This window comes from Oncorhynchus gorbuscha, linkage group LG01 (genome assembly GCF_021184085.1).
Source record: "Oncorhynchus gorbuscha isolate QuinsamMale2020 ecotype Even-year linkage group LG01, OgorEven_v1.0, whole genome shotgun sequence".
NCBI lineage: Eukaryota > Metazoa > Chordata > Actinopteri > Salmoniformes > Salmonidae > Oncorhynchus > Oncorhynchus gorbuscha.
Genome location: NC_060173.1, coordinates 74,328,665 through 74,354,763, shown reverse-complemented (window position 1 = coordinate 74,354,763; position 26,099 = coordinate 74,328,665). Strand labels below are relative to the sequence as shown.

The 26,099-nt window shown below is 42.3% G+C and overlaps 1 pseudogene across 1 annotated transcript in view; it reads left to right on the top strand.

Moving 5' to 3' along the window:
* Positions 1-762: 762 nt before the first annotated feature.
* Positions 763-26,099, top strand: part of LOC124041934 — a 46,025-nt pseudogene continuing 20,688 nt past the window's right edge. Inside the window, exons 1-9 of the transcript XR_006840009.1 lie at positions 763-1,259; positions 20,193-20,320; positions 21,035-21,179; positions 21,559-21,654; positions 22,988-23,077; positions 23,278-23,356; positions 23,602-23,711; positions 23,803-23,953; positions 24,102-24,261. The product of XR_006840009.1 is annotated as a signal transducer and activator of transcription 1-alpha/beta-like (transcript). The remainder of the gene's footprint in view (positions 1,260-20,192; positions 20,321-21,034; positions 21,180-21,558; positions 21,655-22,987; positions 23,078-23,277; positions 23,357-23,601; positions 23,712-23,802; positions 23,954-24,101; positions 24,262-26,099) is intronic.

The following is a 26,099-nucleotide window of genomic DNA, read 5'->3' as shown; positions in this document are numbered from 1 at the left end:
CTGGCCCATTCACCCTCTGAGTGGCACACATACACAATCCATGTCTCAATTTTCTCAAGGATTAAAAATCTTTCCTTAACCTGTCTCCTCCCTCCATCTACACTGATTGAAGTAGATTTAACAAGTGACAATATTTAACATGTGGCAATAAGGGACAATAGCTTTCACCTAGTCAGTCTATGTCATTGAAAGAGCAGGTGTTCATAATGATGTGGACACTCAGTGTCTATATTCCGCTCTCTGTTATTGCTGGTTCTATTCCGGTCTCTGTTATTGCTGGTTCTCTGTTATTGATATTTCTTAATTTCTTTCTTTTTACTTTTTTGGATTATGTGTGTATTGTATTTTTTGTTGTTTCTAGGCATTATTACTGCACTGTGGAACCTAGAGAAAAAAAGCTGAATTTTAGCACATTTCGTTCTATAGGCTTTTGTCAAGAAGGGACACACATTTTTGTAGGAGGTTTAGAAGGTACGCAGCAGGTTAGGTTATTAACGTAGCAGGCAAGTATAATTAGGTTAAGGTTAGATAAAGGGTTAGGGATTGCGAAAAATAATAATGAAACAATGAAATAATTTACGTCATATATGACAGCAGCTGTATCCCATCTAGTCATTGCCTTTTTATAGTATGTTTCCTATCAGTGGCTCCTTCTACTTTCTCCTTCTTGGAAACCACGTGGTTTGTACACAGCCATTCTATAATCTCCGCCTACTCCCTCCGTCAGAAACTGCAGAGCGTTTGCAAAGTTTATTTGTGACTATACCGACTCTTGAACGTTGCCGAGCAATTGTAATACATGGACTATGGTTAATTTTTATCATGCCATTGGAGTACAGGATGAACTACCCAGCAAATAGCTATGGAATTACTTCCAATGCTTATGTGTTCAATAATATGTTAGGTTTCTATTTACGCTCTGAATAAGTTGCGTTTTTAATTTGAAGTTTCTGATTTCAGTCTGACGAGGGAGGTTGCCGAATAGAAAGAACAGTGCTAAAACGCATATGTACTTTGATTGGTCCTCTACTACTATGGGCGTCAACCTTTGCAAAAGCTTAGCTATGACAGGATTTATCGCATATGGGCTGTGCCATTGAACAGCTGTTCATATAAAAGTTGGTATTTTCAGAATTATTTTATTGACAATACAAATGTTAATATCATATGTTGTCTGAGCCACCAGGCTGCTGAAGTGGAGGGACCTTTCCCATTTATCTTGAATTCACCTTTTCGTACCGTTGTCAACGTTATTCAAGGTAGGTGCAGGTTACGGAATTTACCTGGTTCTTACAGCAATCATTACCTAGGTAACCCCCCCCAAAAAAGCATTGGGATGTAGGGAATTTTGACCAAAACAGAGTGTCAAAGGAAACCAAATCAAGGAAAGGGTGAAACTGAAAGTATACTTGCTAATAATTACACTTACATTTTCATATATTATTGATATGGTGATATTTAAAGTGTACCTTTTTTCAATTAATTTGTCACAAAAGAGACAATAATTTGCGACTTCAATTTCTGCAATTGAAGTTGCAAATTGCTTGGATTTGTTATTATGCTTTTTTAATGTATTTTCTTTGTAAATTGTATTGGGCTTTATTTTTTTATTTTTCTAAACCTTTATTTAACTAGGCAAGTCAGTTAAGAACAAATTCTTATTTACAATGACGGCTTAGGAATAGTGGGTTAACTGCATTGTTCAGGGGCAGAACAACAGATTTTTACATTGTCAGCTCGGGGATTCGATCTAGCAACCTTTCGGTTACTGGCCCAACGTTCTACTGGTTACTGGCTAACGTTCTATAAAAAATATTTTATATCATTTGTCAAAAGTGATTAGGCTATCTAATTTTTTAATACTCAGTAAACACATGTGTAATAACTGCAAGTGTGGTAGATTACCATCTTTTTATAATCTTAATTACATTTAATTACATCTTTGTTTTAGTTTTAAAATGATGTTTTCAGAATGCATTTGGTTGAATCCTCAGGATAATCGTATAAAGAAGACACTTCAGCTGTTTAAAGTTAATCTTGCAATGCTTCAAAGGTTTAGAAAAAGTTTATGCTAAGCTGAAGGCTTACACACCACCACAATTGTAATCATAGCTGTTGACTGAATATATTTACATTTTAGTCATTTAGCAGACACTCTTATCCAGTTAGTCCCGCTTAGCTGTCTTAAGATGAATGCACTATCACAGTCATAGTAAGTACATTATTTCCAGTGTTGTAAAGTGCTAAAGTAAAAATATTTTAAAGTTGTTTTTTGGAGTATCTGTACTTTACTATTTCTATTTTGGGCAACTTTTACTTCACTACATTCCTAAATAAAATAATGTACTTTTTACTCCCTACATTTTTGATGACACCCAGAAGTTACATTTTGAATGCTTAACAGGACAGGAAAATGGTCCAATTCACACACACGTCAATAGACCATTCCTGGTCATCCCTACTGCCTCTGATCTGGCGGACTTACTAAACGCAAATGCATTTTTAAATAAATTATGTCTGAGTGTTGGAGTGTGCCCCTCGCTATCCGTAAATTAAAGCATTAATATAATGAATTTGAAATGATTTATACTTTTATTTTTGATACTTAAGTATATTTAGAAACACATCCTTTTAGACTTTTACTCCGGTAGTATTTTACTGGATGACTTCCACTTTTACCTGAGTAACTTTCTATTAAGGTAACTATACTTTTACTCAAGTATGACAATAGGGTACTTTTTCCACCACTGATTATTCCTCAATAAAGTAGTCATAGCTTCAGGGAGAAGCTGGTTCCGCCATTGGGGTGCCAGGCCAGATAAGAGCTTGGACTGCATAGGTGTGGGAGAACCAAGAGACCAGAACAGAATACTCAGGTTTTATGGTCACATACACTATATAGGTGCAGTGGAACGTGTTGTTTTTACAGAGTCAGCCATAGTAGCATGGCGCTCCTGGAGCAAATTAGAGCACATCGCCAGATTTTTTACATTGTTGGCTCAGGTTTTCAAACCAGCAACCTTTTGATTAGTGGCCCAATGCTATAATCGCTAGGCTACCTGCCGCCCTAGCATTGGCGTGTAGGTTTTGAGCAGACCCGGAAGGTTGCTCTGAGGCAAGTACCATAGTTTTGTAGTGGATGCGGCTTCGACTGGGAAGCCAGTGGAATGCTCGGAGGATCGGGTGAATTTGGTGACATGGGAGAATTTGGGAAGGTTGAACACCAGGAAAGCTGCAGCGTTCTGGATAAATTGCAGGGGTTTGATGGCACAAGCAGGGAGCCCAGCCAACAGTGAGTTGCAGTAGTCCAATCAGTCAGTATGTGATAATGATTGTAAATCCTTGATTTGGAACAGGTAACTCTAATAGATTTTCTCTTAATAGGAGACAGTACACTCAATGGTTCAATGCGTAATCTAATGTACTAATCAAAACAGTCCTGTTCATCAGTGCAGGAAACGCTGCAGTATCTCCTCTGTGTTTTTCTTGTAAAGACATATTTTTCTGTTTTGACAGGAGTTTCTGTCCATGACTGGCTGACTTTTACTAAGCCTGTTGATTCAGCTCCACTGTCCGTGACTAAAGTTTGACTAAATAATTGACTGGCAGCCTGTTCTGGCAGACTGGAATTCAAGTGAAGTGCATAGAAATGTTCTGTGCATGTGAATTACAGCAGCATGACATGGAGGGAGTTCACCATGAAATTTAATCCACGAGGTAAAGTAGGTTGTAATATCTCAGACATTCAACAGATTTTCAAAAGACATTCGTGGTTAGCCTATTTAAACATTGACATCAGTTTCCATTCCTCTCTGATTACTACAAAGGATTACATTTACATTTAACATTTACATTACATTTACATTTAAGTCATTTAGCAGACGCTCTTATCCAGAGCGACTTACAAATTGGTGCATTCACCTTATGACATCCAGTGGGACAGTCACTTAACAATAGTGCATCTAAAACTTAGGGGGTGGGGTGAGAGGGATTACTTAACCTATCCTAGGTATTCCTTAAAGAGGTGGTCAGGTGTCTCCGGAAGGTGGTGATTGACTCCGCTGTCCTGGCGTCGTGAGGGAGTTTGTTCCACCATTGGGGGCCAGGGCAGCGAACAGTTTTGACTGGGCTGAGCGGGAGCTTACTTCCTCAGTGGTAGGGAGGCGAGCAGGCCAGAGGTGGATGAACGCAGTGCCCTTGTTTGGGTGTAGGGCCTGATCAGAGCCTGGAGGTACTGGGGTGCCGTTCCCCTCACAGCTCCGTAGGCAAGCACCATGGTCTTGTAGCGGATGCGAGCTTCAACTGGAAGCCAGTGGAGAGAACGGAGGAGCGGGGTGACGTGAGAGAACTTGGGAAGGTTGAACACCAGACGGGCTGCGGCGTTCTGGATGAGTTGAAGGGGTTTAATGGCACAGGCAGGGAGCCCAGCCAACAGCGAGTTGCAGTAATCCAGACGGGAGATGACAAGTGCCTGGATTAGGACCTGCGCCGCTTCCTGTGTGAGGCAGGGTCGTACTCTGCGGATGTTGTAGAGCATGAACCTACAGGAACGGGCCACCGCCTTGATGTTAGTTGAGAACGACAGGGTGTTGTCCAGGATCACACCAAGGTTCTTGGCGCTCTGGGAGGAGGACACAGTGGAGTTGTCAACCGTGATGGCGAGATCATGGAACGGGCAGTCCTTCCCCGGGAGGAAGAGCAGCTCCGTCTTGCCGAGGTTCAGCTTGAGGTGGTGATCCGTCATCCACACTGATATGTCTGCCAGACATGCAGAGATGCGATTCGCCACCTGGTCATCAGAAGGGGAAAGGAGAAGATTAATTGTGTGTCGTCTGCATAGCAATGATAAGAGAGACCATGTGAGGTTATGACAGAGCCAAGTGACTTGGTGTATAGCGAGAATAGGAGAGGGCCAAGAACAGAGCCCTGGGGGACACCAGTGGTGAGAGCGCGTGGTGAGGAGACAGATTCTCGCCACGCCACCTGGTAGGAGCGACCTGTCAGGTAGGACGCAATCCAAGCGTGGGCCGCGCCGGAGATGCCCAACTCGGAGAGGGTGGAGAGGAGGATCTGATGGTTCACAGTATCGAAGGCAGCCGATAGATCTAGAAGGATGAGAGCAGAGGAGAGAGAGTTAGCTTTAGCAGTGCGGAGCGCCTCCGTGATACAGAGGAGAGCAGTCTCAGTTGAATGACTAGTCTTGAAACCTGACTGATTTGGATCAAGAAGGTCATTCAGAGAGAGATAGCGGGAGAGCTGGCCAAGGACGGCACGTTCAAGAGTTTTGGAGAGAAAAGAAAGAAGGGATACTGGTCTGTAATTGTTGACATCGGAGGGATCGAGTGTAGGTTTTTTCAGAAGGGGTGCAACTCTCGCTCTCTTGAAGACGGAAGGGACGTAGCCAACGGTCAGGGATGAGTTGATGAGCGAGGTGAGGTAAGGGAGAAGGTCTCCGGAAATGGTCTGGAGAAGAGAGGAGGGGATAGGGTCAAGCGGGCAGGTTGTTGGGCGGCCGGCCGTCACAAGACGCGAGATTTCATCTGGAGAGAGAGGGGAGAAAGAGGTCAGAGCATAGGGTAGGGCAGTGTGAGCAGAACCAGCGGTGTCGTTTGACTTAGCAAACGAGGATCGGATGTCGTCGACCTTCTTTTTCAAAATGGTTGACGAAGTCATCTGCAGAGAGGGAGGAGGGGGCGGAGGATTCAGGAGGGAGGAGAAGGTGGCAAAGAGCTTCCTAGGGTTAGAGGCAGAAGCTTGGAATTTAGCGTGGTAGAAAGTGGCTTTAGCAGCAGAGACAGAGGAGGAAAATGTAGAGAGGAGGGAGTGAAAGGATGCCAGGTCCGCAGGGAGGCGAAGTTTTCCTCCATTTCCGCTCGGCTGCCCGGAGCCCTGTTCTGTGAGCTCGCAATGAGTCATCGAGCCACGGAGCGGGAGGGGAGGACCGAGCCGGCCTGGAGGATAGGGGACATAGAGAGTCAAGGGATGCAGAGAGGGAGGAGAGGAGGGTTGAGGAGGCAGAATCAGGAGATAGGTGGGAGAAGGTTTGAGCGGAGGGAAGAGATGATAGGATGGAAGAGGAGAGAGTAGCGGGGGAGAGAGAGCGAAGGTTGGGACGGCGCGATACCATCCGAGTAGGGGCAGTGTTGTTGGATGAGAGCGAGAGGGAAAAGGATACAAGGCAGTGGTTTGGAGGGGAGTTGCAATGAGGTTAGTGGAAGAACAGCATCTAGTAAAGATGAGGTCGAGCGTATTGCCTGCCTTGTGAGTAGGGGGAAGGTGAGAGGGTGAGGTCAAAAGAGGAGAGGAGTGGAAAGAAGGAGGCAGAGAGGAAAGAGTCAAAGGTAGACGTGGGGAGGTTAAAGTCGCCCAGAACTGTGAGAGGTGAGCCGTCCTCAGGAAAGGAGCTTATCAAGGCATCAAGCTCATTGATGAACTCTCCGAGGGAACCTGGAGGGCGATAAATGATAAGGATGTTAAGCTTGAAAGGGCTAGTGACTGTGACAGCATGGAATTCAAAGGAGGCGATAGACAGATGGGTAAGGGGAGAAAGAGAGAATGACCACTTGGGAGAGATGAGGATCCCGGTGCCACCACCCCGCTGACCAGACGCTCTCGGGTGTGCGAGAACACGTGGGCGGACGAAGAGAGAGCAGTAGGAGTAGCAGTGTTGTCTGTGGTGATCCATGTTTCCGTCAGGGCCAAGAAGTCGAGGGACTGGAGGGAGGCATGGGCTGAGATGAACTCTGCCTTGTTGACCGCAGATTGGCAGTTCCAGAGGCTACCGGAGACCTGGAACTCCACGTGGGTCGTGCGCGCTGGGACCACCAGAGTAGGGTGGCCGCGGCCACGCGGTGAGGAGCGTTTGTATGGTCTGTGCAGAGAGGAGAGAACAGGGATAAACCGACACATAGTTGACAGGCTACAGAAGAGGCTACGCTAATGCAAAGGAGATTGAATGACAAGTGGACTACACGTCTCGAATGTTCAGAAAGTTAAGCTACGTAGCAAGAATCTTATTGACCAAAATGATTAAAATGATACAGTACTGCTGAAGTAGGCCAGCTGGCAGTGGGTGCGTTGTTGACACTACACTAATCAAGTCGTTCCGTTGAGTGTAATAGTTTCTGCAGTGTTGCTATTCGGGGCTAGCAGGCTAGCTAGCAGTGTTGTTTACGTTACGCTTGCTAAAAGAACGACAATAGATGGCTAGCGAACCTAGAAAATCGCTCTAGACTACACAATTATCTTTGATACAAAGACGGCTATGTAGCTAGCTAAGTAGCTAGCTACGATCAAACAAATCAAACCGTTGTACTGTAATGAAAATGAAGTGAAAATGTGATACAACCTGTGAATGCGACCGGGTAGTTGAGTTCTATACAGAAGACGTTGGCTAGCGTTGGCTAGCTGTTGGCTAGCTAGCAGAGTCACCTACGTTAAGGACGACAAATAGCTGGCTAGCTAACCTCGGTAAATTAAGATAATCACTCTAAGACTACACACTCTAAACCTAAACAACACAATTATCTTGGATACGATGATACGATGATACGAAGACAGCAAAGACAGCTATGTAGCTAGCTGACACTAAACTAATCAAGTCGTTCAGTTGAGTGTAACAGTTTCTCCAGTGCAGCTAATCAGTGGACGTTAGCTAGCTGGCTAGTGAAGACTAGTGAAGACTACGTTAGGACGGCGAAATACGATAATTACGCAATTATCTTTTGATACAAAGACGGCTATGTAGCTAGCTGAGAAGAAATTGCTAAGATAAGACAAATCAAACCGTTGGAGCGTTGGAGCGTTGGAGTGGAGCGTTGGAGCGACGTGCAGATGCGACCACTCGCTCCAACCGGAACCGGAACAAGGTAATTTTTTAGTTAGGGACTGCGGTGAAACTGCCGTTGAGTGTCTAAGTGATGTGGTTAAAAATGTTTACCTTTTAACTGCAATAACTGTTTTGATCATTCTTACTTTTACAACCTTTGATTTGCATAAAAAAAAGTGTTGTTTTGGTATAAATAATCAAATCATGTAAAATTGCATTTAAATCTCTTGTCCACTATAACGTTTTCATGGATTGTCATAGAAACATAAAATTAAATCCAAATTATTCAAACCAAACCCTCAATGGAACTGACGCAAGCCATCACATAAACTTGTAACCTCATTTTTGAGAAAATGGCCTTTGAATGTCTTAGTACCTGCTGGAGAGCTCTTCTTTATCTTCACTTTGTCTTCACTCATTCAGCATTTTTCACACACTCTTAACCTTTTTGGTATAGGGGGCAGCATTTTCACTTTTGGATGAATAGCGTGCCCAGAATGAACTGCCTCCTACTCTGTCCCAGATGCTAATATATGCATATTGGATAGAAAACACTCTGAAGTTTATAAAACTGTTTGAATGATGTCTATAAGTATAACAGAACTCATATGGCAGGCGAAAACCTGAGAAAAATCCAACCAGGAAGTGGGACATCTGGGGTTTGTAGTTTTTCAAAGCTTGGCCTACCGAATAGACATTGAGATATGGATGAGGTTGCACTTCGTACGGCTTCCACTAGATGTCAAACGTCTTTAGAAACTGGTTTGAGGATTCTACTATAAAGGAGGGGCTCATGAGACCTCTTTGAGTCAGTGGTCTGGCAGAGAGCCTTGGTCTCATGACGCGCGCTCCCGACAGAGTTACCTCTCGTACCAGTGCTTTTCTGAAGACAAATGAATTCTCCGGTTAAAACATCAATAATGTTCTATGTTAAAAACATCCTAACGATTGATTCCATACATCGTTTGACATGTTTCTAAATGACTAGAACGGAACATTTCGAGTTTGTCTGGATGAAGTGCCTGCACCTCATGAAGATGGATTACTGGGCTGAACATGCTAACAACAAGTGGCTATTTGGACATGAATGATGGAACGTTGTCATTTATTGTCATTTATTGTCGAACTGGGATTCCTGGGAGTGCCTTCTGATGAAGATCATCAAAGGTAAGTGAATATTTATGGTGTTGTTTCTAACTTTGTTGATTCCAAAATGGCGGATATTCCTCTGGCTGTTTGGGGTTCTGAGCGCCGTTCTCAGATTATGCTTTTTCCATAAAGTTTTTTTGAAATCTGACACAGCGGTTGCATTAAGGAGAAGTGTATCTTTAATTCTGTGAATAACACTAGTATCTTTTATCAATGTTTATTATGAGTATTTCTGCAAAATCACTGGATGTTTTGGAATCAAAACATTACTGCACGTAAGGCGCCAACGTAAATTGAAATTTTGGGATATAAATATACACATTATCGAACAAAACATACATGTATTGTGTAACATGATGTCCTATGAGTGTCATCTGATGAAGATCATCAAAGGTTACTGATTAATTTTATCTATATTTCTGCTTTTTGTGACTCCTATCTTTGGCTGGAAAAATGGCTGTGTGTTTTTTCGACTTGGCTCTGAACTAACATAATCATATCTTGTGCTTTAGCTGTAAAGCATTTTTGAAATCGGACATGATGGGTAGATTAACAAGATGTTTATCTTTCATTTGCAGTATTGGACTTGTTAATGTGTGAAAGTTACATATTTCTAATAAATATTTTTGAATTTCGCGCACTGCCTTTTCAGCAGCGCTAGAAAGGTTAAGCTTTAGTTCCACCAATCTCTTTAAGGGTTGATCCGAGCGTTCTATCCTAACAACAGCAGTCAAGCACCCAAGCTAACTGGCTAACAGTTGTCGCAGTGACATTCTATTAAAATGGACACTTGCATACTGGCTAACAGTCTTTTGAGTCTTTTGTTAAGACATGTAGCTAGCTAGCTAAACAATAAACCATAATTACAACTCATGACGTTACTACCCTGAATGAATCTGCACGTAGCTAACCAACCAGGTTCAATGTTAGCTAGCTAACATTAAGCAAAACAAATGGCTCTGAGATACGACTAATGAGATCATACACGTAACGTTAGTTAGCAAGCCAGCCAGCTATCGTTAGCTAGCTAGCTAACAGTACACTTAAACTTCAAATGAAAACAACTTTGTCAAAATTAGACATATGTAATAACTGAAAATGTAGCTAGCTACACTATCTTACCCTATACATCATGGTTGGATGCTTCTCCCTGTCACGGATGCCATGGTTGCCCTTAGTTTGAAGATGTAATCCAGAGACAGGTGTTTTCTCCATTCTCTAATTCCACTGATTTCAAAACATGGTCGTCCAGAAAGTTGAGAGCAACACTTATGCAGTTCTACTAAGCAATATATTTTTAAAGCCACGTTAGACAGGATTGCCTATACATACTAACCAGCTCAAATAGGCAGAAGCGGGCTATATGGCAGACCAATCAGAACTCATCTCTCAACATGTCCAGCCCATTCATTATCTCAGCTCATCATGGCTAGCGTGAAGGTTGCTGACTTTTTCAGATCACCAAATCCTCTGTCTTCTTCAAGTAGTTGCAGAGAGAGCATCAACCTCCTACACCTCTGCCCTGCTCAACACAATTGCAGTTATTCACATAATGTCTTTCATTACATTTATTTTAGTCATTTAGCAGACACTCTTATCCAGGAGTGGGAGGCCCTGGTGCACAACTGAGCAAGAGGACAATAACATTAGTGTCTAGTTTGAGAAACAGACACCTCACAAGTCCTCAACTGGAAGCTTCATTAAATAGTACCCGTAAAACACCAGTCTCAACATCAACAGTGAAGAGGCAACTCCAAGATGCTGGCCTTCTACAAGATGCTGGCCTTCTAGGCAGAGTTGCAAAGAAAAAGACATATCTCAGACTGGCCAATAAAAGGTAAATATTAAGATGGGCAAAAGAACACAGACACTGGTTAGGACCAGTTTGCGCTGTGCTGTGAAGGGAGTAGTACTCTGCGTTTTACGAGATTTTCAGTTTCTTGGCAATTTCTTACATGGAATATCCATAATTTCTCAGAACAAGAATAGACTGATGAGTTTCAGAAGAAAGTTTTTTGTTTCTGGCCATTTTGAGCCTGTAATCAAACCTACAAATGCTGACGCTCCAGATACTCAACTAGTCTAAAGAAGGACAGTTTATTGCTTCTTTAATCAGCACAATAGTTTTCAGCTGTGCTAACAATTGCAAAAGGGTTTTCTAATGATCAATTAGCCTTTAAAATTATAAACTTGAATTAGCTAACACAACATGCCATTGGAACACAGGAGTGATAGTTGCTGATAATACGCCAATTGTAGCCGTTTCCAGCCACAATAGTAATTTAATGGACAAAAAATGTGCTTTTCTTTCAAAAACAAGGACATTTCTAAGTGATCCCAAACTTTTGAACGGTAGTATGTATGTATGTATGTATGTATGTATGTATGTATGTATGTATGTATGTATGTATGTATGTATGTATGTATGTATGTATGTATGTATGTATGTATGTATGTATGTATGTATGTATGTATGTATGTATGTATGTATGTATGTATGTATGTATGTATGTATGTATGTATGTATGTATGTATGTATGTATGTATGTATGTACACACACACAGTTGAAGTCGGAAGGTTAAATACACTTAGGTTAGAGTCATTAAAACTCATTTTTCAACCACTCCACAAATGTCTTGTTAACAAACTATAGATTTGGCAAGTCGTTTAGGACATCTACTTTGTGCATGACACAAGTCACTTTCCAGCAATTGTTTACAGACATATTATTTCACTTATAATTCACTGTATCACAATTCCAGTGTGTCAGAAGTTTACATACACTAAATTGACTGTGCCTTTAAACAGCTTGGAAAATTCCAGAAAATGATGTCATGGCTTTAGAGGTTTCTGACATCATTTGAGCCAATTTGAGGTGTACCTTCAAAATCAGTGTCTCTTTGCATGGCATCATGGGAAAATCAAAAGAATCAGCCAAGACAGAAATAAACAAGTCTGGTTCATCCTTGGGAGCAATTTCCAAACAACTAAAGGTACCACGTTCATCTGTACAAACAGTAGTATGCAAGTATAAACACCATGGGACCACACAGCCGTCATACCACTCAGGAAGGAGACGCGTTCTGTCTCCTAGAGATGAACGTAATTTGGTGCGAAAAGTGCAAATCAATCCCAGAACAACAGTAAAGGACCTTGTGAATATGCTGGAGGAAACAGGTACGAAAGTATCTATGTCCACAGTAAAACGAGTCCTATATCGACATAACCTGAAAGGCCGCTCAGCAAGGAAGAAGCCACTGCTCCAAAACCGCCATCAAAAAGCCAGACTACGGTTTGCAACTGCACATGGGGACAAAGATCATACTTTTTGGAGAAATGTCCTCTGGTCTGATGAAACAAAAATAGAACTGTTTGGCCATAATGACCATTGTTATGCTTGGAGGAAAAAGGGGGCGGCTTGCAAGCCGAAGTTGTGGAAAAATGGCTTAAGGACAACAAAGTCAAGGTATTGGAGTGGCCATCACAAAGCCCTGACCTCAATCCAATAGAAAGTTTGTGGGCAGAACTGAAAAAGCGCATGCGAGCAAGGAGGCCTACCAACCTGACTCATTTACACCAGCTCTGTCAGGAGGAATGGGCCAAAATTCACCCAACTTATTGTGGGAAGCTTGTGGAAGGCTACCCAAAAAGTTTGACTCAAGTTAAACAATTTAAAGGCAATGCTACCAAATACTAATTGAGTGTATATACATTTCTGACCCACATTTCTGAAAGAAATAAAAGCTGAAATAAATCATTCTCTCTACTATTTTTCTGACATTTCACATTCTTAAAAGAAAGTGGTGATCCTAACTGACCTAAAACAGGGAATTTTTACTGGGATTAAATGTCAGGAATTTTGAAAAACTGGAGTTTTAAATATTAGGTAGGCTTTCAGATGCTTTCGGAAGATGGGTAGGGACGCTGCTGTCTTTGATTCAGGGGGATGCTGGTTCCGCTATTGGTGTGCCACGACAGCGAAATGCTTGGCCTGGGCTGAGCGGGGTGGGGTGTAGCTTGAAGGTAGGGAGGGGCAGTTACTCTTGAATGTTAGCTTTGATGTTTGCAGAGAACAACAGGGTGTTGTCCAGGGTCACACTAAGGTTCTTTGCACTCTGGAAGGGTGACACTGTGGAATTGTCAACCATGATGGAGAGGTTTTTGAGCGGGCAGGCCTTCCCCGGGAGGGAGAGCAGATTCTGTCTTGTCTAGGTTGAGCTTGAAGTGGTGGGCCAGGCACACAGAGATGTCGCCACCTGGGTGTCAGAAGGGGGGGGAGTAGTTGAATGTCATCCACAAAGCAATGATAAGAGAGAACATTTGAGGATATGATGGAGCCGAGTGACTTGTTGTATAGAGAGAAGAGGAGAGGGCCTAGAACCGAGTCATGGGGGACACCAGTAGTAAGAGTACGTGGGGCAGACACAGATCCTCTCCACGTCACCTGGTAGGAGCGGCCTGCCAGGTATGATGCAATCCAATAGTGCATAGCCTGAGATGCCCAGCCTTGAGAAGGTGGAGAGGAGTATTTGATGGTTCACGGTGTCAAAGGCAGCGGATAGAGGATGAGAATAAAGGAGAGAGGCATAGGGTAGTTCTGTGTGAGTGAGACCAGTGGACTCAATAGTCTGAGTGAATGAGTAGTGGATGTCGTCAACTTTTTTTTCAAAGTGGTTGACAAAGTTGTCCGCAGAGAGGGACGTGGAGGATTAAGGAGGGGGGAGAAAGTGTAAAATAGTTTCCTAGGGTAAGAAAGTGGCTTAAGCAGAGGATACAGAGAAATAGAAGGTATAGAGGAGGGAGTGAAATGATGAAAGGTCCTCCAGAAGTTTCGTTTTCCTCCGTTTTCGCTCAGCTGTCTCGAGCCCTGTTTTGTAAGCTCACAATGAGACACTCAGCCACAGAGCAGGAGGGGAGGGCTGAGCCTGCCAGGAGGAAAGGGGACAGTGCGAGTCATAGGAAGCAAACACGGAGGAGAGTAGGGTCGAAGAGACAGAATCTGGAGACCGAAGGGAGAAGGATTTAGCAGAAGGAAGAGATGATAGGATAGAAGAGGAGAGTAGTGGGAGAGAGAGAGCGAAGATTGCTATGGCGTATGACCTTCTGAGTAGGGGCTGAGTGATTAGGGTTGGAGGAAAGGGAGACAGAAAATGAAACAAAGTAATGATCAGAGACCTGGAGGGGTTTGCGGTGAGATCAGTAGGTGAGCAGCCTCTAGTAAAGATTAGGTCAAGCATATTGCCTGCCTTGTGAGTTGGAAGGTATTGGGAAAGGGTGAGGTCAAAAGAGGCGAGGAGGGGAAAGACAGTTGGAAGAAATTAATCAAAGGCAGATGTCAGGAGGTTGAAGACGACAAGTACGAAGAGTGGTGAGCCATCGAAATACATTTTCTTAAGGCTAGGCGTCCCGCTAGCGGGACAACTTTCCGTGAAACTGGATTCAAATAAATAATCACAAAATTCAAATAAATAATCACAAATAAATAATCACAAAAAGTATAGATATTAAGGGCTTGTAAGTAAGCATTTCACTGTAAGGTCTACACCCGTATTCGGTGCATATGACAAATACAATTTGATTTGATTGCCTAAGAGAGGTGAAACAAGGGCTGTGGCGGTCATGAAATTGCGTCAGCCAGTGATTGTCAAGCAAATAACTGTCAGTCTCACTGTAAACACATTCAGTATCTCCTGGCTTCCACAGTCATGCAAACCTTTGGAACATCTACATTTTAAATAGTCTAATAAATCCATGTAATATAGCCTACACCTTCACAATAAACATATTATTCATTTTAGACAGGTCTAAAGAAACATGATATTAAGAAAACGTAGTTTATTTCTGAATAACAGAATAGCATACTCTGAGTTGTTCTGATCTGGCTATGCCATATGGCTGTGGTCTACATTAGTTCATTTAGCAGACAGGATTTGCTTAGAATTCCATGGCATTATTTTAAATTATTTTATTTTATAAAATAGAAAGGATATTTTCTCCAAACGATTTGTGGGAATGCGCACTATTCGGTGTTGAGCGGTTAACAAAGAAATGGGTACACCTATATCGTTAATTTAGAGTTATGCATGTAACTTTATTTGTTCTACAAACATTGGGCTGTATGCTTCATTTTTAATACATTGTAAGGCTGCATGATGCGACTAATGATTATTTGAAAAAAGTTCTGCTTTTATGCGCAGGCTGTACACACTTCATCAGTCTCTCATTCACAATTTGAGAAGCACTTGATATTGCTTCGAATTTCCCGGCGGAATCCCCTTTGTGTGGCAACCCTAAAAAATCCATGCCTTTTGCAGCACTTCTCCCTGAGTGCTGCCTGCTCCGAAGCACTTCTCACTCACACAGCTCTCCATCACGTGATCTCTTTCTCACAGGCTACAAGGGAAGACACATCAGGGACGCAACTAGGCTACATGAGGTGTGCAACTATGATTCTATTTTATTTTATTTGAAATAAGGCATTGTTCCTTGCCTTAAGCTGGGCATCAAGTGATAGTATCTAATTCACAAGTGATCAACTAATATTGTCCCCCATCAGACTAGTCTTGATTTAATCGTGTCTTTACAAATACTAAATAATATACAGTGGGCTCCAAACTTACTCTCACCCCTGACTGGCAATTCACTAACAATACTTTAAATATATAAACAATATAATTATAGAGATAAACTCAAAATACCAACATGTGAGAAATACTGTACTTTTAATGTTTCAATGGAACCAACCAAAATCATACAATTATTTTATACAAAATACATTTCACCAAAATCAAGGTTTCATAATTATTGGCATTCCTCATTTAGAACTTAGTGCAACCACCTCTGGCTAGGATAACAGCATGGAGTATTTTCCTGTAATGTTTGACAAGGTTAAGAAACACATTTGGAGGGATTTTGGACCAGTCCTCTATGCAGATCCTTTCAAGATCCTTCACATTCTTGGGTTTGCGCTTATCAACTGCCCTCTTCAGGCCACAGGTTTTCGATTGGATTGAGGTTCGGCGACTGAGATGGCCATGGCAGAACATTGATTTTGTTGTCACAGAACCATTTCTGTGTGGATCTTGAGGTATGTTTTGGGTCATTGTCTTGTTGGGAAGTCCACCTACGGCCAAGTCCCAGCCTTCTGGCAGAGACAACCAGATTGTTAGCCATAATTGCCTAATACTTGGTGGAATTCATTATGCCGTCAATCTTAACCAGTGCACCTGGACCTCTGGAATTAAAACAGCCCCAAAACATCACTGACCCACCTTCATATTTCACCGTGGGAATGAGGTGCCTCTCCTTGTTTGCATCTCTGTTTCTACGCCAAACATGCCGATGCTGTATCTGACCAAAACGTTCAATTTTGGTCTTATCAGATCACCTTCATCCAGTCATAATTTAAATGACGTTTTGCAAACTCCAAGCGCTTGCATCTGTGTCTTGGGGTCAGAAAGGGCTTTCGTCTGGCAACCCTTCCAAAGAGCCTGTTGTTGTGGAGGTGGCGTCTGATGGTGCTTTTTGAAACCTGGTGACCCCAAATGCCACCAGGCCTGCAATTCTTTCACAGTGATTCTTGGGGATTTTGTTGCTTCTCTCACCATCCTCCTCCCTATCCTGGGGAGCAAAATGCATTTGCATCCTCTACCCATGAACTTTTCAACTGTTCCATATTTTTTTATTTAAAAAATAATAATTGCCCTGACAGTGCTCAGTGGTATATTCAATCGTTTGTAGATCATCTTGTAACCATGACCAGATTTATGAAGGTCTACGACCATCTGTCTCTTTTGACCTGCCAGTTCTTTTGTTTTCTTCATGGGATATTGCATGCGTATTTTTAATTACAATCATCATTATCTTTAAGGGTGCCATTAATTGTGAAACCTTGATTTGGAGGACATAGATTTTTTTATTACATCAATAAATTATTTGAATCATTAATAAAGTACAGTATTTCTCTCATGTTGGTATTTTGAGTTTCTCTATAATTACATTGTTAATATTTTATATATAGTATAGTTAGTGCATTGCCAGTGCCAGTAATTTTGGAACCCACTGTATGTGTGAAATTAATTTTGATTTAGAATGGACCATTATCATGCACCTGTCTCGAAACGGTCATGGGGAAAAAGTATTTTACCTCTGCACTCAAATAGCGAATGGAGGACGCTTTTCCTGTGGTTAATTTTCATGCCAGCCATGTAGGCTATACTCCTGTTATAAAGATAAGCAATGAGCTTAATATTTGCATAATATTAGGAAAGTTTTTTTAAAATGATGCTGATGTGACTTCTTCTTTTACATAGAGGCCATCACTCGAAATTTCATAGCCTATAGAAATGTTGCGCAACATGAGCTCATGGGCTCTCATGAAGTGTTTGATTTGATTTTCAATTACTTTTGCATTGATGTCCGAGTGAATAGAGGGAAAGTAGAGTGCTGAGTACCAGGCAGTTAGCAAGTTTGGGAGGCTGCTAATAACCATCAGCAGCATCAGAGCTTGGAGAAGCCTAATTACCATGACTAAACAGTCAGGTGGAATTTGACTTCCTTCATGACTTGTGACCGCCGGTGTGGCAGTAATAAGGTCATTGCAAAAGCCCCCCAAAAATGCAGCCACTGATTACCAAAACAAGTCACAAAATGCCCTGCCCCTTGATCCTGGTTGATGTGTCAACAACTATCTGCAAATTATGAGCAATCAGCAGTTATAATATATAATAATATATGCCATTTAGCAGACGCTTTTATCCAAAGCGACTTACAGTCATGTGTGCATACATTCTACGTATGGGTGGTCCCGGGGATTGAACCCACTACCCTGGCATTACAAGCGCCATGCTCTACCAACTGAGCTACAGAACGTTCACACACCAAGTAAGCCACTGGGAAAACAGGCAGCACTTAAAGTAGATGGCCCTAGCTAGCAAAAAGACAGTACTAGACCCCAACAGATGAAGACAAAAAAATGTGTTATACTTTTCACTTCTGGCGATATAAGGAGTCCTCCAGCTATAGAATGAAGCAAGTTTTGTTGTGAAACTGTTAGCAGTTGATGTTATTTTTCAGTAACACTTTTTCAATAACACAGACCTCAAAGCAAATCAGAGGGAGAAAAATATATGTATTCAAAGAGAACAAATCATAGTTGTTATGCTGGAAAGTAGATGGTACATGTTTATTTTTCCCTGTCCTCAGTGTTTTCTACACTGAACAAAGCCTAGCCCAAGCCTAGCCTGTGGTTGACCAATTAGAATTCATTGCAATAAAATTGGGCCACTGGCCAAATACCAAGTATACCGTTTCAGGCTCAATGTATAGACGATTTGGACCAATGAGAACTTCCCACATGTAGCTATGAGTCCCAGACTGTAATTCCTACACAGATCTGAAACAGATGTTGAAAACTGAAAAAACTGAAAAACACTCGTTCCATTGCTCTCTGGCCCTCTTGACCTCTAGTCCACTGCGTTGTGTATTTGAAAGCTGAATATTCATGATCTAGATCTTCAACATGTGAAATGAACATATTTTGAAATGGAAAAAAAATACAGACAAGCATATTTGTCTTAGAATATTCATACAAATAGTACATTATATGGAATCACTCTGTATGAAATAATAGGGGTTGACATCATTTATGAATCTCTACACCTTCCTTTGTCCTTCATACAAACACCATATGTAAGGTCCCTCAGTCAAGTCTTGAATTTCAAGCACAGATTCAAGTATAAAGAAAGACCAGGGAGCTTTTTGAAAGCCTCATAAAGAAGGGCAGTGATTGGTAGATGGGTAACAATAAGAAATCAGACATTGAATATACTGTGTCTTTAAGCATGGTCAAGTTAATAATCCTGGTTTGTCAAAGATGCAGTCGTCCTTATGATCTGAGCTGCAGGACAGGACGTTGGAGACGGCTCATGGTAGAGAAATTAACATAAAATTATCTGGCAACAGCTCTGGTAGACATTCCTGCAGTCAGCATGCCAATTCCATGCTCCCTCAAAACTTGAGACATCTGTGGCATTGTGTTGTGTGACAAAACTGTACAATTTAGAGTGGCCTTTTATTGTCCCTGGTATTGTTAGTGCATTGTGATAGTGATCATGCTGTTTAGTCAGCTTCTTAATATGCCACAATTGTCAGGTGGAAGGATTATCTTGGCAAAGGAGAAATGCTTACTAACAGCAGCGAAATAAACAAATTTGTGCATAGCATTTGAGAGAAATAAGCTTTTTGTGCATATGGAACATTTTTGGGATCTTTTATTTCAGCTCATGAAACATGGGATCAAGACTTTACATGTTGTGTTTACATTTTTATTAATTGTAGTAGTCTGAGAGGAATGGATATTGTTGTCAACGTTTAAATAGGCAAATGGTGAATGTTTGTTGAATGTCTGTTGAATGTCTGATATAAAACATACTTTACCTCTGTATGAAATCCCCAAGATGGCAACAGCTCCACTAATTCATTTTTCAGCCTGGTTCGCCATCATAAGGCACACTGCCGTGCTGCTTTTTAGATCACATTCCTATACCATCACTCTACACGGGACATGCTGCTGTACAAATCAATATGTGATATTTCAGGAAAAGTGAAATGCACTTCAATTTGATTTCAGCCTACATACCCTAGTTTAATTAAACTATACCCATTCACTGAGTTAGACAGAATGTAATACAAAGAGAATGTCACATAAAAACCTATTTGGGCAGGATCCTATTAAGTAACTTTGGTCTTACCCAGCAGTAGCCTACTATAGAGTAGCTGCCTCTCTTCCTCAACCCTCCAAAGACTAAAGAAGCTTAGACCGAGTTCTCAATTCAGTTTTCAATTCAGGAAGTATATTGAAATTCAATTAATTAATTACAAATTATCCACTGTTTTCTGTGACAATATTTCAATTCACTTCCTGAATTTTTAGACATGAAAACTGAACTGCGCCCAACCCTGATGTACATGGCTGTAGTCATACGTGGACGTGGTAACGATTTGATCACAGCATCCGAAAGTAAGCACAGTTTGACCTGTGCAAAGGATTACAATCCCAGCCTGTAGTTGGCGCTAAATATGGCATGCGACAGTTAGTAGGCTACGTATTGTACTGTTTCCCACTATACTGGTTATTCTCTGACCTCCATACTGAGGTGCCTATGGAATGATACAGGAAAACACTGATTGCCACTCCCTGTCCCTGGTTTCTAGATGGCCCAGTGGTTCCAGCTGCAGCAGCTAGACTCCAAGTACCTGGAGCAGGTGGACCAGCTGTATGATGATACTTTCCCTATGGAGATCCGCCAGTACCTCAGTGCCTGGATAGAGAGCCATGACTGGTGAGTGAGCTGCAGTAAGCAACAGACTGCCAAGGGGTGTGTAGTTTACACAGTCAGCATGTGTGGATGCATTTGAAGGCTGTGGTGTAACTGCTCTCATGACGTATTGTGCTTAGTTTGGCCTTGTTAATCTAGATATTAGAAAGCCTGCGCCAACTACTGTAATAAGAAAACAGAAAGTAAAAGTAACATGCTTGTAAAGGCTGTGGACTACTTGAAATGTTTGTTGTCGTTGGTGTAAGGTTGTTGACCTTTTTCACCTCACAACTTTCACCTCACAAAATACTGCAAAAAAAAAGTAATTCCTTTGAGCCAATCAACGTGCCCGCATTTGGACTCTGGCTCAGAGTGGTTATAGCAAATTTGGCTGTTGACCAAGTTACCAGTGTGTTTTACTAGAGGTGTTTGGCAGTGCATCCGCAATAACCGCAAGTTCATTCCTAGTGTAAAAGAAGATTGTGTGTGTGATTACTATGTGTGGTGGTGATAAAGATTAATACAATTCCTCGACTGAGATGCATTCTTGCCGGACAGCCTGTAGCGAGTCAGAACCAAGTATATCAGCATTCAGTCACTAGCGGGTGAGGGCTCAGAAGCCAACTGCTCAGATGACTCCAGCTAGTCATTTTTGCAATTACTGTGTTCCCTGAGCTGGTTGCTTTCATTTCAAAGGATGACAATAATTTTTAAGTATTTTTGGTTGACCCCTTTCAGGGACATGGTGGCCACCAGCGATTCTCTTGCAGCGGTCCGTTTCCATGACCTCCTGGCCCAGTTGGATGTTCAGTACAGCCGCTTCGCCCTGGAGAACAACTTCCTGTTGCAACACAATATACGCAAGATTAAACGCAACCTGCAGGAAAGGCCAGGGTCGAACTCTGAATTAATATGTAAGGACTGACATAAACTTATAAGGGAAACACTCAGGCGCTGAGTATTGAGTATTGTTCTATAGACTGGTGTTTTGATTCTTATAAGAAAGAATGGTACTCTGAAGATTTGTTTTTAATGTCAGCTCAGGGCCAATAAGGACTAAGGGCTTCAACAATGTTTCAAGCTAAAGCCGTCCTAATCAGGTTAGACGGTTAGACAATCTTAGGTTCTTTAAGCCAATAAGTAACCATTTAATTGTTTGAGTTTATGATCAGGAAAGAACAGTGGTTCTGGAACGCATCCTTGAGGAACACCAAAAAGTATACTTTAAATTGTAAAATGTAAAGTTGAGAAACTCTTCCCAGGACCACTTCCAGGAAGACCCTTTGCAGATGGCCATGATAATCTGTAACTGTCTGAAAGAGGAGAAGAAGATCCTGGCCTCCATCATCAAAAAAGAGGTGAGACACCGATCTTGTCTTTTGCATACTGCTTAATGGAACTCTGTGAGTATTTCTGTTGTAGTGTGTGTGTGCATGATGCATTTTCTTAGAAAAGTTGCTATTGCATGGAGAATTAATATTTCAGCACATTTCTTAGCAACATAGATATGAAAAATGGGTTAAACTGCCTGATATTGTATTTGTATGTTAACCTCTCTGGGATATATGGGATGCAAGCATCCCACCTGGCCAAAAGCCAGGGAAAATGCAGAGCGCCAAATTCAAATAAATTACTATAAAATCCAACTTTAATTAAATCACACAAGCAAGATAGCAAATTAAAGCTACACTTGTTGTGAATCCAGCCAACATGTCAGATTTCAAAAAGGCTTTTCGGCGAAAGCAAACAATGCTATTATCTGAGGATAGTACCTCTGTAAACAAAGAGAGAAAAGCATATTTCAACCCTGCAGGTGTGACACAAAACGGAGAAATAAAAACATAATTCATGCCTTATTTTTGACAAGCTTCTTTTGTTGGCACACCAATATGTCCCATAAACATCACAAATGGTCCTTTTGTTCGATTAATTCCGACGATATATATCCAAATTGTCCATTTATTTGGCGCATTTGATCCAGAAAAACACCATTTCAAACTTGCGCAACGTGACTATAAAATATCTCAAAAGTTACCTGTAGACTTTGCCAAAACATTTCAAACTACTTTTGTAATACATCTTTAGGTATTTTTAACGTAAATAATCTATCAAATTTAAAACGGGATGACAATACAGGAGGAAAACAAACTGTAGCTAGCTTTCTGGTCACGCGCCTCTATCTAACAGTATACTACAAGTGACCCTCGTTCTGAACAGGGCTACTTCTTCATTACACAAAGGGAAAACCTCAACAAATTTCTAAAGACTGGTGACATGCAGGGGAAGTGGTAGGAACTAGAAGAAGGTCCCTTAGAAATCTGGATTACCAATGAAAATACATTGAAAAAAGTGTGACCTCAAAAAAATAATCTGAATGGTTTGTCCTCTGGGTTTCGCCTGCTAAATTCTAAATTTGCCTGTTCTGTTATACTCACAGACATGATTCAAAGAGTTTTAGAAACTTCAGAGTGTTTTCTATAATAATAATGTACATAATGTGCATATCTTATCTTCTGGGGATGAGTAGCGGGCAGTTGAATTTGGGCATGCATTTCATCCGGCAGTTGAATTTGGGCATGCAAAATACTGCCCCCTGTCACCAAGAAGTTAAATTATTGCTGCAACAGAAGGAGCATTTCAGTGTGACCTGAGTGTGAAACCAGACACAATGTTTGTGAATGTTTTTGTCAGGATAATGTGGGGTCCACACCAAACAACATGGTGTTGGAGAAACAGAAGGAGCTGGACAACAACGTTAAAGACCTGAGGAACCGAGTTTAGGTGCGGTCATTTGGACAATACCATGTGTCATTGGTTATGTGGATATATTATCATGCACCGTACCACAACACTGCCCATTGTCTTGTCATTCTACATGAACAATAACCAGTTGAACAGCCTACGAAAGGGGTAGAAAATGTTTTTCACAAACACCATCATGAGTCATGGCCATTAAAATGTGTGACTTCTGCCCTTTTCAGGTTTCAGAGCATGAGATTAAGTCACTGGAGGACCTACAGGATGAACACGACTTCAAGAAGAAGACACTGCAGAGCCGAGGTACTGTAGGAGTTAGCCTGGTCCTAGTCTTTTCAATAGCCTGGGTCTGGGACACAAGACTAGATTGGTGCCATATCTGTATATGCTTTAGCCAATGTGAAGGCACTGTAAAACATATCTTACTCCTACTGTACTAAAACTAATTTACAGGCTGAAGCAACTGTGCTGTGAAATTCCAGGTGTTTCTTCTGCTATCGTATTGTGAATGCTTACCGCTATGTAAATGTTGATTCTGTCATTGTCAGTGGAACAAGAGGTGAATGGGATGGCACAGTCACAGGCGGTATGGAAAGAGATCCGCGAAGAGGAGATTGTAATCAGAGAGATGTTCATCAAACTCAACATAACCAGAGAGGTAGGAATGTGTGTGTGTGTGTGTGCGTGCGTTCTTGCATGAGTGTGTACGCTGTATGGTTAGACTGATGTTTGTTTCTCCCAACCTATAGGTGGTGGTGAATCAGATTTCTGACATCTTGTGCTTGGCCGAGCAGATCCAGTTCAACCTGGTGACAGTGGAGGTACCTGAGTGGAAGCACAGACAGCAGATAGCTTGCATCGGTGGTCCGCCTAACGCCTGTTTGGACCAGCTACAAATCTGGTCAGCCCTGCCTCTAGTCCATGTTAGCTTTAGCCCCTAGGCCCAGTTCATATCCTAACCCTTATATTAAACCTTGTTCAAATACTTTCAGAAGCAATATTTTCAACCCGCATTCACTGTGTGTGTTTGTGTGTGTGTGTGTTTGTCGGTTCACTGCTGTGGCAGAGGGTTTACAGCAGGTGCGTCAGTAGCTGAAGATGCTCCAGGAGCTAGAACAGAAGTACACGTACGAGAATGACCCCGTCACTCAGGGCAAAAGCGCTCTGGAGGAACGCGCTCTCGCCCTATTCAAGTACCTCATTGTCAAGTGAGACCCGCTCTATGACACCCACTATGTGTCTATGTTTCCTGTAGGGATCACATACACATGCTAAACATGTATTCACTCACTGAATGGTAGGTAACTTTGCCTGAGACCTGAAGACTTGAGTCAGCTCCCAGTGTTAATGTCTCGCCTCTGTTCCCCAACTGGCAGCCTGCAGGTGTTTTGTTTTGCTCCTGCAAGTTTTCTAAGCAAAAAAGTATTATTATTCCGTTTAAAAATAATAAAAATTGTCATTGTTGGACATACAGAAGACTGTAAAAACACCATGAAATCAGCTCCAACTGATTTTTATTTTGTTCATCTGTTCCCAAGTATTCCCACACATAATAGAGAGACACGTGATCATATACAAATGTAAGCAAGGTTTGAAATTATTATTGTGAGCGGACCAAGTACTTAGAGGTTGCTCTAAAAAGTCAAGGTGGAACAAATGAGTCAGGAGCAGGTTTTCTTAATTGAATCTTCATCTTCACAAGAACAAGGAACACAAGGTGAGTATCTTTAAACTATAACATAAATCACGGGTATGTCACCGCCTTCATGATCCTCCCGTGGAGAGCTCCCTTCAAGCGGTTGTCCGGATCCGTGGTGACCATTCCCAAGAGGTGGAGTGTCCCCTTCTTCTCCCTTCGGAAAGGTACGTCCTCTCCTCTGTTGAAGCAAATACTCTTCTTTCTCCCCTCTTTTCCAGTTCCCTCCTCACTCTTGTAGGGGAAAGAGAATAGCTCATTAGAATAGCTCATGTGCTTAATTGCCTCTGACCATCTCGACTCACATACTGGGCTGGGCTACTGACTGTGGGAGCAGCCTGCTCCCTGGTGGTCCTTCCACATACCTCCCCCTTAGGACCGGACCGGAGAGCCGGGCGCCAGACGTGCCGTCTTGGTCAAATCGGGACAGTGCATCCACCATCCCGTTCCTCGATCCAGCCCTGTAGATGACATGGAACGAGAATGGTTGTAAAGCAAGAAACTATTTAGCTATTCTGTTGTTATTGTTTCTCTTACCGGCCATCCACATGTGGGGAGCATGGTCAGTAACGAGGTAGTACCAGTACTACCTATGTCCGGTAGATAGTACCGGAGATAATCGAGGGCCCACTTAATGGCTAAGGCCTCTTTCTCTGTGGTAGCATATCTCTGTTCCCGATCACTGAGCTTCCTACTTATAAAGAGAATAGGCCTCTCCGCTTCGCCTTCACCCTGAGCTAGGACGTCTCCGAGCCCCGTATCTGAGGCATCTACCTGCACAATGAGCTCTTGGGAGAAGTCAGGAGCCTGCGGGACGGGGTCAGAGCACAGGCTCTTTTAGCAACTGGGAGGCGTCTTCGGTCTTGTCCTTCCACGCTACACGGTTTGGCACGTTTTGTTTTGATGAGGTTTGTGAGGGAGTTGGCAATGGTTGCATACCCAGGGATGAAACGATGATAATATCCTGTTGTCCCCAAGAAGGCTCAGACGTCCCGCTTTGACTGGGGCCGGGCCAGTCCTGAATAGCCCTGGTCTTTTCTGCCTGTTGATGTATTTTTCCGTTCCCAACGGTGTATCCCAGGTATTCCACGTTGGAGAGATCCAGGCAGCATTTTTTGGATTGGTTGTCAGCCCTGTAGCCTCCCGGCTCACGAGCACCGGCCATAGTCGCAAGAGGTGGCTATCCCAGTCCTCGCTGTGGATAACCACATCGTCTATGTACGCCGCTGCGTACTCTTGATGGGGGCGTAGAATGGCATCCATGAGCCGTTGGAAAGTTTCTAAAGCCCCATGCAGTCCAAAGGGCATCCTCACATACTGAAAAAGCCCTTCCGGTGTGACGAAGGCAGT